Source organism: Streptopelia decaocto (assembly GCF_964273445.1).
Source record: "Streptopelia decaocto genome assembly, chromosome: 1".
Taxonomy (NCBI): domain Eukaryota; kingdom Metazoa; phylum Chordata; class Aves; order Columbiformes; family Columbidae; genus Streptopelia; species Streptopelia decaocto.
The window spans coordinates 147,127,996-147,140,024 of NC_138663.1; the positions used below are offsets into that span (position 1 = coordinate 147,127,996).

General features: G+C 43.9%; 1 long non-coding RNA gene across 1 annotated transcript; it reads right to left on the reverse strand.

The window, feature by feature from the left end:
• Nucleotides 1-403: 403 nt before the first annotated feature.
• On the reverse strand, nt 404-12,029 carry LOC309443323. Its single transcript, XR_014184783.1, has 3 exons — nt 11,900-12,029; nt 11,487-11,634; nt 404-949 (listed from the first exon to the last, which is right to left on the reverse strand). It is a non-coding gene; the product is annotated as an uncharacterized lncRNA (long non-coding RNA).

Consider the following 12,029-nt stretch of genomic DNA (forward strand, 5'->3'; position numbering starts at 1 on the left):
TGAAACAAGCAACTGGGTGGAAAAATAAAAAGTAAAGAAAGCTAAAAAGAGGGTTTTTTTTTTTAAGTGAGTATTGGGATGGTGTGAATGGCTAGGCTGCAGTGAGGGCTCCAGCTGGTCTTGCCGTGATATTGTCAAACTTGAGTCAGCGATCAAGCATAGCAGAGAGAAATAGATGAGGAAGCAGCGGTAATAACAGTTTGCCAATAGTTGTTGTGATGTATTTTTGTTAGCAGCATTTGTGAAAACTTACAAAAGATCACAACCTGCTCACAGGACCTAATTAGCTGAGGAACATTTTCTCCAGAATAGAAAAGAGGCTGAGTTTATTGGACTATATACCCACATGAGCAACATGCCCATTCTCAGTACCAGAAATCAGTTGTATGTCCAGAGGTCCTGCGGTCCTTCTGCATTACATGTAATTGTTAGGAAGCTGAAGTACACTTTCAGCGGGAAGCATGAAGGACTTGCATGACCACCACTCACCCAACAAGCTGAAAACCTGCTTTTAAGTGATGCTCCTCTCTAGTCACAGCATTTGGGGTGACATTCAGAAAGTCCAAGGAAACCTCGTGAGCCTGGGAAATGACTGGCTGCATGGAGGTAGATTTTATTCTTCCAGGAGTAACCATCACTTCCCATGGGTTCTCTGAGTGGGGTTTGCATTTGGTATCGGGACAGTGCCTTGATGCACATCCTGTTCCCCAACTCAGGGTCCCTTTGCGATGCCCGAGGGGGATGCGTTAGATGAAATGTGTTTACTAAGCCTTCCTCAAAAAATACAGTGGGAGGAAGAAGAGGGTCCCCTTCCCTTAGAAAGCCCTGGCATTAATGCAGGATGTCATAGATAAGGGTTAGCTTCCTCCTCTCTCCCTTGGGGGTCCTTGGACATGTCTCTCACACCTTCCTGTTGATGCTGCTCCACTTCACTTTGGTAATCACTTGGCTGGAGAAAAAAAAAGAGCAAACAGAAGGCAATAATAATAATAATAATAATAATAATAACAATAATAATGTACTGTTGACAGTTGCATGGATCACATTGAGATCTGACCGCTTTTCTGATCACTTTTTCCTCTTGCACCTCTGAGGGTAGGAAATTTGCCAGCCCTGTTCTCCACAGGTGAGGCAGAAGGACACTGAGGAAGCAAATCTGGATCACCGGAGTTGCAGGTCACTGTCCCTGCAAGACCCTTCTTCCTCCTCTCCATCAGATGCAGGAATGAAGGGCTGCAGCCTGTTCAGCTCTGCCTGGGGGAGAACACGGCTGATGCTCGAAAATTAGGGTGAATAATTCCTTTTGCACAAAATAAATTTAAAACACAGGGAAACTACCAGAAGGAAAGAATATGCAAAGTTACTGAAAATGATAAGTATTTGCAGATACAGTATTTGCCTAATCAGGAAGGTAAATGGCTGGTGCAAGGCAAAGGCTAAGCTGGGAAAGTGAATGTTTTTCCAGCTTTGCACATCGCCACTCTGGATTTAAGGAGGGAGCAGATGGAGAAGAACTGTCAGGAGTAGCTGTCATGTCCAAAGCCAAAACCAAAAGAAAGCTCCCACAAAATCTAAATCTGGATCCCCATCTCCCCTTCATCCCTGATCTCATGATAACTAACTATCAGCTGTAGCTACTCCAGGCTCAAAGGGGAAAAGGCTGAACTAGGGCAACTCTTCCTCCTCTGGGAGATTTATTAAACTAACTCCTTTTTTATGCAAAATATTTGAACAAGTGGTAGCGCGTTTACCTCTCTTGTTCAGAGGTCTGCTGATGGCAGCCGTAACACAGAAGAACAAAGCGGAGGCTGATTCAGCAGATCATTTCTCCTCTCTCCTGTTTTCCCCTGCACAAAGTGACCCCTGATGAAGGGCAGGAGGAGGCCTGAGCCTTAGAACAGATTATTTTGCTCACCCTTGGAATTGAAAGCAAACACTCCTGAGTCTCCTTTGATGCCAGCTGACCTGAATCAAAGCTCGTAGACCCCTAGCTGATGATGTTTACCATATGCGGCAGTGAAGATGGGTTTTCAATCTGGCTTCTCACTTGCTAGGCATCCATACTGAAAATTAAGTGCATGGGTAGGAGTTTGGCATCATTTGCTGTGACAGAAAGCTTTCAGAAGACAAAAAGCAAACAGAAAACAAAGCAATGATCTTTCTGCATAGCCCAATGCATTCAGGCACTTGACTAATAGCTTGTAATAATCTGGGTAAGTGCAAAAGACCCTTTTACAGGTTCTGCAGTGCCTGGGTTTGCTTGCAGCTGGATCTGTACTAACACATACTTTGTCATTTTTGGGAGTGGAGGGAATCCTGTGCAGCAAATATACATTGGCAGAAAGGCAGAGCCAAGTGAACGGAAGGAGCAGCAAAAGAGACGTTAATGTTTTTGCTGACAGAAGCAGAAGAAAATGGAAAGTGTCACCTGAGGGAGTCTCAGTAGTGAATACAGGCACTGGCAGGGCCTGATGGTGCTGGGGACACAGATACCTCTGTCATCTGCCACAGGGAGAGTGAGAGAGACACTGACAGCTACTCGATCACCACGTGTCAAATAAAATAATGATGCGATGTAGATATTACTTCATAACCTGCAATCATTGTCTCAGAGAGTCCAGCTCTGCCTGCAGCTCTGTGATGACAAAGCACGGGTGTCTCTACACAGAGGGAGAAATGAAGTTGTCTTAAAAGCAAAGAAAGGTGCACAAACACCCAACTTGCAGGGGTGCAGTTTGTTACATGAGCACTTCAGCTGAGCTTCCAGAGAAGGAAAGAAGGAGAAGGAAGGAGGGAAAATATAGCATTCATATTTCAGAGGCCCAGCTGCCCAAAGCAAACACAGACAAAAGGCATTGTTGTCCTGTTGCTGGAAATAGTGGCAAGATCAAGCTTTTGGGGCAGCAGGACAGAGCTAAACATGGCATAACACGACATGTCCACCCTTGCAAGGGCCATAGTGGTGTATGTACAGCTTCATGTAAGATAAGGAAAAATACTAAACAAAGAAAAAAATCCAGGCCCCACAACTTGCCACATGTCTTTGCACTGTGGAGTTGTGTCCATACCCGCAGGACGTGGCAACAAGCCAGCTAAGCCATCAGATCAATTCTCCTGGTCTCCTGGGAATGCCTCAGCCATCCTGGGGGATGATCCTCCTCTCAGAAACTGCCTGAAAAAAGCAGCGATGGGCTAGAGGCAAGGAAAGCAGCTGAAAGATGTAACACTGTGCCAAAATTCTTCAGGTTCCTGCAGTGAGCAGGGGTCCAGTGGGGAGCCGCTCCTGTGAAAGAAGGCTGGCAAGTGTGACCAATGCAGGGGAGTGCAGCCCCCAGCTTGTGTGGGTCTCAGGACAGTGGCAGGTGATCTGCATGGCTGCAAGTCCTGTATCTGAGGAGAGGGAACACAAAACAAGGACAGATCTGAGTCTGCAGGGATGCTCTCCTGTTCCCCTACTCCTCTGGCCTTTTTTGTGCGTGTGCCAATTACTGATTAATCACCATCCCTAAGAGGCTGTGTTAGGATAGTTTGACCTGAGCTAGGACCTCTCATTTATCTTGCTTTTTAAAGAATTGGGGCATAACAACAACGTGTGGCCGAAGGGTTTCTTGTTACCTTCCTTCACCCCAAGCTTTGCTGTCTTAGAAAAATCATGAGCTTGCTCCTAGCTCCATGACCTTTTCTAGCCATGACAGCCAGAAGGCCACAGAGTACTGCGGGAGGTGGTCAGCCCCTCCAGATGTTGAAGCAGCTGCTGCATGGTAGCTGGTCTCTCCATCAATTGCCAGACCTGCATCAGCTGCATTACAGCTGATGGGGTGCTCCTGCACCCCACTGTGTATCACTCACATACAGGGGCCCTAGCCACTTCCACAGCACTGGTCACAGCTCAGTCCTACAGCCTTCTAAAGATATTTTTCCCTCTCATTCTGCAGTCCCTTTGCCTGAGCAAGACCCTGACACTTCGAGATTCAATCAATAAATGACATGTTAATTAAAAAGCATATGTGACCTTGTCCATCACATGCTGTTAACCCATTCTTTGCAAGGAGCAAGTGGCAGGACCTGTCTCTCCTCCACAGATCTCTACTGTTGTGTCCCAAGAGCCTGCCTTCTTCCCTTCAGTGGAGCTGATAAAACACTTGTGTGATATCCAAGCCAAAGCCCCATGCAAGTCAGAGTTTTTGTTCCTCCCAGCTCCCTTAGTGCATCCTGCTGCAGCCTTCCACATGCAAGATGCAAGCCCAAGGGTGGAGTAGAAGGGACCCTCTGCAGTCAATGTACTGCCTGACCCGCAATGTGCAGGTGAGAGAGAAGGCTGAGGCTCTCCCTGTCTGATCCTGAATCCTGGGATGCAGCCTGTCTGTGTTTTACTGTAAGAATTTTAGCCTCAAACTTAATAAAGTACTTAAAATACTCACAGTAAGGACTTTCAGTACTTAAAATGTGCCTATAAGAAAGATGGGACAGACTTTTTAGCAGGGCCTGTTGTGATAGGACAAAGGGTGATGGTTTTAAACTAAAGGAGGGGGGATTCAGGCTGGACACGAGGAAGAAATTTTTGCAATGAGGGTGGTGAAACACTGTCCCAGGTTGCCCAGAGAGGTGGTAGATGCCCCATCCCTGGAGACATTCCCGGCCAGGCTGGACGGGGCTCTGAGCAACCTGATCTAGTTGCAGATGTCCCTGCTCATTGCAAGGGGGTTGGACTAGATGGCCTTTGAAGGTCCCTTCCAACCCAAACTATCCTATGATTCTATGATTCTGTACGCCAAGCCCAATTCCCCCCACCCCTTCCCAGTCTGCCCAAAACCTTTGATTCAGTCTCAGACTGGAGTCCAAAGTGAGACAATGGCTCTTCCAGACAGGTAACTCAGGCTTGCAGCTGGTGCAGGTTTTGAGTTTGGCAGCACAAGTGACTGCACTTGTCTGACACCCAGCTCCATACCTGAGTGGTGCTGGTGCATTTCTTCCCCTCTTTGCTCCTCAGACACCTTAGGGAGGTCACCCCAGCACAGAGCTGTCTCCCAACAGCAGGGGTGCTAAAGAAGACAGGCATTTAAATATTATTTAGCATGTGGTTTGCATGCCGTCTAGTCTTTCAAAGAGCAAGGTATAGGAAGAGAAATAACAAGTCATGATTTTTTTAAAGTTCTTAAAGAGCTACGAACCTGACCACTCAAAAGTAAACCAAATCACTGATGAAAGGAAGAGCCATGTGTCATTGCCACAGGTAAGCAGCCAAGCATCTGCTTTAACAAGGAGTGTTTAAAGGCCCCCAGTGAGCACACCCTTACCCAAGTTCCTATCAAAAGGAAATTCAGTCTCAGGAGGATTTTTTTTCAATCCTGAGAAGTTTTCCAGCCATATGGTGCAAGTCTCAAAAATTCACGTCTGAATCATTTATTTTTAATAGGTTAATACCTTCCTTCTGTCTCTCTCTTATTCAGCCTTCTTTAGCAGGACTGGAACTTTTTTTTTAAAAGAAAGTAGAGAAAAGGCCTCCCTGTCTTGCTGCCTTGGATTTGTGGAAGTTGGTTCCTTGATAGGTCTCCCCAGAAGGGGAAGGTGGCCACGCTTGTCCCATCCCTCGGGTTGGCTTGAGGAAGCAGCGCTCCTCACCACCTCCCACGCAGCACAGGGCTGCTGGCAAACTTGCCTGCTGAAGTGGGGAGAAGTCCCTCAGAAATTGCACTTATGTGATGTGATAATCCACTTATGTTACAGTATATACGTCCAGCTCCTCTTACAAAGTTCAGTGTGGTGTTCTTTCTGCTGGCTGTATTGCAGCACCTTTGGAAAACGCGCTTCCATCAGTGGTCCTGTTGTTTAAGTTGTCTGCAATCATCTCTTGGAAGCTGGAAATGAAACTGTACTTTCTATCTCTCCTTTTATCTCACGGAAGCAAATGATACAGAGGTGTCTGGATGGGTGTGGTTGTTTAAAATGTGATGCCTGTTTGGTTGCTCTATACCCAGCAAGCAGCTGAGCAAGAAAACCAGCCCTATGGCTGTCATCCCCCTGCTCCTCCAGCTGCGCCCGGCCATTTCGTTGCTAAAATATCTTCCCAGCTGGGGACTGAAAGCAGTGATGGGAAGGTGCTCCCCATCCAACCTGACGTACTCAATTTGGGCTGCAGAAGTGTCTAAATTAGGTGCTGCAATTGGGTTGTTACCTGCAGCCATGTGCATTAGTGTGTGTAAGCAAAAGGGTGCATCCAGCCTCAGGAAAGGCTTTAAATAGGCAGCTGAGGCAGTCCTCTTGATTTCTATCAACAGGAGGATTTTCTGCTTTACTGGTTTATTTTTGGACACACAGACTGCAGAAAAAAGGAATTTTGTTAATAGAGGCATGTGGTCTCATTTGTGAAAGTAACTTTTCAGGAGTACAAGGGAATACAGAGCTGTTCCACTTAAAGCTATACATGTTTTGCTGACTTGGAAGTTGGTACTGCATTTCAAAGACTAACTCGCTGAGCCTGATTGGTGTCCTTTATCTTTTGATGTTTAAGAAGCTTTTCTTTCCAAAGTCTCCTTTTCTTTCAAGGCACTTCAATGCAAAGTCTTCTCTTGCCCGCCTTCAGAACTGCACGTAGCATCCTTCTACTCTCCCTGATTTATCTTATGTATTCTCTAGACTAGAGGCAGATCATAAGTTTGCCCTAATTTCATAGCTGGTGTTTTTCCTTTTCTTTCAGTTCTGCTATTTTCTGAGACATTTATTTCACCCTAAGGAAATAATGTATCTTATTGGGGTATGCTCATCCCTCTGGAAGTAAACTATGGTGGTCTACCACTGCAGTAAGGATATTAAATTCATCAAGTGGAAGCAGAATCAACTGATTTCTTGCTGACATTTCATCAAGCATCTGGACCTTTTTTTTTTTTTCTTTCTTTCCTTAAACTACTACTACTTATGTGTTCAAATGAAAAAAAAAAAAAAACAACATTTAAAAATAAAGTGAAAGGTCAAACTCTGACCTTGTGTTCTGTGGGAACAGCACTGATGTGGTGCTTAATACCATATCCTGGTCATAATTTCACAGTAGAAAGAGGAGCACTTTTATTTTGGTTTTGCTTTTTTGGGGGCAGCAGTAGCTACAGGGTAAAAGACCCACTTATGTCTCGTTTGAAGGCTTTGAAACAAACTATGGTCTTCAGTGACAGTTCTGGGACTTGTATATCACTTTGTTTTTCTATTTGTCTTCTAATTTTTTGTAACCAAAGGTGTTTGCAGGACAAGAGAATGATTATTATTAATTTTAAAGAGGTCATCTGCTCCTGCTTCATCTCTCTCTTGAAATCATTATTTTCTGTTTGTGACATCAAAATTGTTGCTGTGGAAGTGTTTATCATCTCAAAAATAGAAGAAAATGACATAACGCAGGAAAATAACAGTAGGAGATGAGGAACTTTTAAAGGTGCCCTGATTTTTTTATTAATTCTGAAATTCTGATTAGAACTGTTTCCCTGAATAAATTAATTTGGCAGGTAACAGGAGTTCTACCTACCATGTCCCTCACTAGTATGTATGACTTCACAGAGCTTTCATGTTTCAATATGAGATGATCAGAAATGGCTTAAGATTTCAACTTCCAAATCCAGGGTAATCATGAAAATGCAACTAGATCCTCAGCCACAGATTCTCTGGCAAAATGCTCTGTTGATTATGACTCCTGATAAGTTGGGATAAAAATTAATTAATTCTATGCTTCTGATGGTCCTTTATAGGACCCCGGGCACATTGTTTCTTCTTTTGATGCACAGTTTATCTGTGGGGAATCAGGAGGGTTTGAACAATATGCAGTGACTGATGTTTGTCCTCCTTCTGGAGGTCAGAGACTGGCAAAAGCAGGAAGGGAGAAGGTGGACAGGAGGCAAACCTTCTCTGTGTAGGACCGAGCAACCTTGTGAGTGGCTGGATCATCTCTCTGGACCTCAGACTCAGAACTTAGATGATCATCAGGTTAGAAATAAGAATCAAATAAAAAACCAGTGGGGGTTTTGCCTCCTGAAGTAACACAGGGCACAGTCCACCCTGGAAGGTCATCCGGGCTTTTTATTCTGACAGACTTCTTATTCTGGCATAGTTCTAGGACATTAGGACCCTTTTTGCTACCTTTCTGTGATCCTTTGAGGTGGCTTGCTTGTGCTTTATTTCTGCACCAGAGATCTTAAGTTTGTCATGGATTAATGAAGCATTTTGTGGCAACACAAAGAAGGGGTGTGGATCCTTCCATTCTATGGTTGCCTGTGACTGCCAAAGACTGGATTTAATGACACAACAGGCATCTTCCAGTTGCATTACTGCTACTAGTTGTTCAGGCTGAGTTCATAGGACAGTCTGGACTATTGTCCTGACAATGTTTATTTGCATTCAGGCTGGCGTTAAGAGTAGAATGGGCTCTGAAAGTTGTGAGTTACTCAGAGGAAGATGATGAGGGAAGCAGCCTACTGCCTGAAGTCTACAGCCTTCAGTTATTTGAAGCTCTTTGAATCCCATACTCGAATGCCCTTTTTCACAGAATCGCAGAATGGTTGGGGTTGGAAGGGACCTCTGGAGATCATCTGGTCCAACCCATCTGCTAAAGCAGGTTCACCCAGAGCAGGTCACACAGGAATGCGTCCAGGCGGGTTTTGAATGTCTCCAGAGAAGAAAACTCCACAACCTCTCTGGGCAGCCTGTTCCAGTGCTCTGGCACCCTCAAGGTATAAAAGTTTCTCCTCATGTGATAGAGCCTCCTATCTGTCTGTGCCTATTGCCCTATCCTATTTGGCACCATTGAAAAGAGTCTGGTCCCATCCTCTCAAAACCTACCCTTGAGATATTTTTAAGCATTTTTTATAGAAAGACTTTCTCATTCTCCATGCAGCAATAGCATCCCTTTGCATATCACAGTCCTAAACTTGCCTGAGGCCTCTGGATGATTTAATTGTGAAACATAAGTTCAAGAACCAGCAGGAAAGACTTTTGGCAGCCACTGCAATTTTGCAGACCAGGTCCCCTCCTTATTCAGTGTACTGGTTTGCTGCAGAATTTGGCTCAACTTGTTGTGGGATGACTCCTTCACACCCGTTTTTCTTCTGGTTTTTCTTCTTTCTTATCTCCACCACCTCAGGCCTGCTCATCTGTACATCACATCTGTTTCATTGGGTGGGATTGCATACTCTCTCAGACAGTGGATGTGTAGAGGCTCTGTGAGTAGTGTCCTCACCCCACAGATATTTAATGAAGCTGCAAGACTGCATGACTGTTTTGGTCAGGATGCATTATCCTGGCATGGGAACTGGAGAGCAAATGGTTCAGAGTACATGCAGGGGCTGAGGCAGAGGTACGCAAACAGTTCTTCAAGGTTTCATCATGGCTTCATGTGGCCAAGTGGTCTGAATGCAGCATTTAACCACGACAGACCAGACGTACTACATCCCCAGCTCCTCTGAGCATCCTGGTGGCTTTTCTGAAATTGCAAGTACAGGGGACCATATGCAGACTTCTCAAGGTAGCTCCATGTAGGGTCTAGGGGAAAAGGAAAGACCCATGCTGGTTCTGTGGTGGTAAGCCCTTTTTGGCTTCTGGAATAAGTTGTAAGCAAGGAAGCCACCCCTGCCTACCAAACAAGAGAAGAAAATATAAGGCAAAACATCATTGCTACAGCAATTTTAGAGGCCTGCCTTAGAGAGATCTTGATAGAAAAAACCAGCAACTAAATACTCACAGGATAATGGGAAAAGAATATTTAGAAAATAACAATTGTTACGTGGAGATAAGGAGATGCTGGCAGACCTGATTTGGCAAGGGGAACTTTATCCTCATCTTTTTATTTAATAGAAAAGCTGATTCCATTCTCTTTCATATGAAAAATGAAACAACTGAAAAGAGGGGAATGATAAATTGTTAGCTGCCTATTTAAAAACCAGAAGCTGCAAAGAGTTATTCCAGAGTTTTTTTCATCTTGCTCACTAACTTGTAGCTCAAGTGGAATAGCTAATGAATTTGAGACATTCTGAAACAAGCAATTGTGTTTCCCGGCATCTCCTATGATCAATCACTCTACACAGAAACGATTAATTTATCAAAATTAGAAATTCTTGATAGGGCAGTTTCACAGTTCCTCTACTATTAGAGAAGAAAACAAAACAATCAATTAAAGGAAAAGCAGAATTTCTCCAAAAACATGGCTCTTCAGCCAAATAAGGTTGAGCCTATCATGATAATGGATTTGTTTTGTCCTTGGTGAGGAAGTTGGTGGGCTCAGAAGATAGGCACTGTACGTAGACACCAGTGCCCAGAAACTCTATGATCTCTCCATCTAGACCATTGCTAAATTATTGGTGCCAGGTCTCAGAACATCCTCCTAAGCTATTCAGCAACACTTTGAATCACCAGCTTAATTTTAAACTTGTCAGGTCACTGATTAACTGCTGAAGTGCAGTTTCACCAAACGTAGCTGCCGGTACTGGACATCTGACCACCTTCCGCTCTGCAGGTCGGTGTCACCTTCAGGAGTTGCTGGTGGTCATGGTCCCCAGCCCCTGCTGGGAGAAGTGACTTTTCTCCTCAGCCCTGGCAGAGTGAAAGCCACCAGGCCCAAGGCCACCGAGGACAGTTGTGGGAATTTGCAGTTTCACAAGCTCCAGCAGCCATAAGGTGCACATTCACTTTTAGAACCTGGTGTCTTCATGGATGCTTATCTGAAGCTCAGCATGATGGCACCATGAGTTTGGGGCTTTTGAGTACTACCGCAATGCAAATATGAGATAATTCATAAATGTAAGGACAGGAAAATAAACTAAACAAAAGCTTGGTTCAAACTCTATTGAAATCTGTGAGGCCTTTCTTTCGAGCCCATTAAGGCTTTGGTTTGACTCTTGGAAAAAATTATTCTTTCCCATGAAGAAACACTAGAAGTATGTTTGTTGTTCCTGTGTTCAACTATGTCTTCCACGTTTTATCCACATAATGAAGAATTATAGACTTATTCCTAATCAGTTAACAGCAAGGAGTGAAGAACAGATCCTACACACTAGGTGTTACCAGGGAGATAATGAAACTCAGATGACATTTCAGGAAGAACTTTTAAATCCTTTTTCCTTAGATAAGATGTCATCTGCTCCGTAAGCAAAATTGTTGTTACTGTGTTTTTGTTCCCTTAATTTTCATTAATACAACCATTTGCATAAAAAACCAAGACTCTTGTTTCTGAAAAGTTCCTGTTCTCCTGCTGCTTGTTGCCCCTCCCTGCCCAAAAGTTTTCATTCTCTGTTAGCAACCCGATAAATCACTTCCACTAAACTCAATTATGGTATCACCAACATGGCTTCATCACTTTAGGTGATAAGGAACGAGCAGCAAGCACAGTCACGAAACCTGTAGGAATACAGATTGTGTTTCCATGTCATTTGCTCCATTAACAGCTTGTATAGTATGTTTGAAAAAAAAGGAACAAAAAGAAGACATGATAGAAAGAGATTATGTTCTTTAGATACCTCAGATTCCTATGGCCAAGGTAATACATAGATTATGAGCCTCAGGTAAGGACTTCCAAGACCAATGGAAGGACTTTCATCGGCTTCGGTGGGCTTCAGACAGGATTATGCATTTGGAGTGAAGCAGGGTGCCACTTCGTAATCAACACTGACAAAAATTGAAAAAAAAAAAAAGAGCAAGTGAGAAGAGAAAAAAGGCTGCAGGCACTTTTGCTGACTTGAATATGAAGGTTCACAGAAGACTCCATTGAAGCTGAAACAGATCCATATCTAAATGGAAATAAAGAAACCACCACATCTGAATGAGATTTTGCTGATCCTGTCTAATTAACCTGGTGAATGTTCAGGTACTTTAGTAATTAAACTTTAACTTTAGAAGTGAAATTGCTTCTAAATAAGCTACTGGGATTTACCTTTGGCATGGAGATCAACAATCTTCTTGTTTTCTACACTGCAAGAGCCTGTAGCATCATTATGACAGCCAGCGTTGTAGTCTAAGACACCACCAGAAACAGATTCGAAGAGGAAGAGACCTGTATTTAT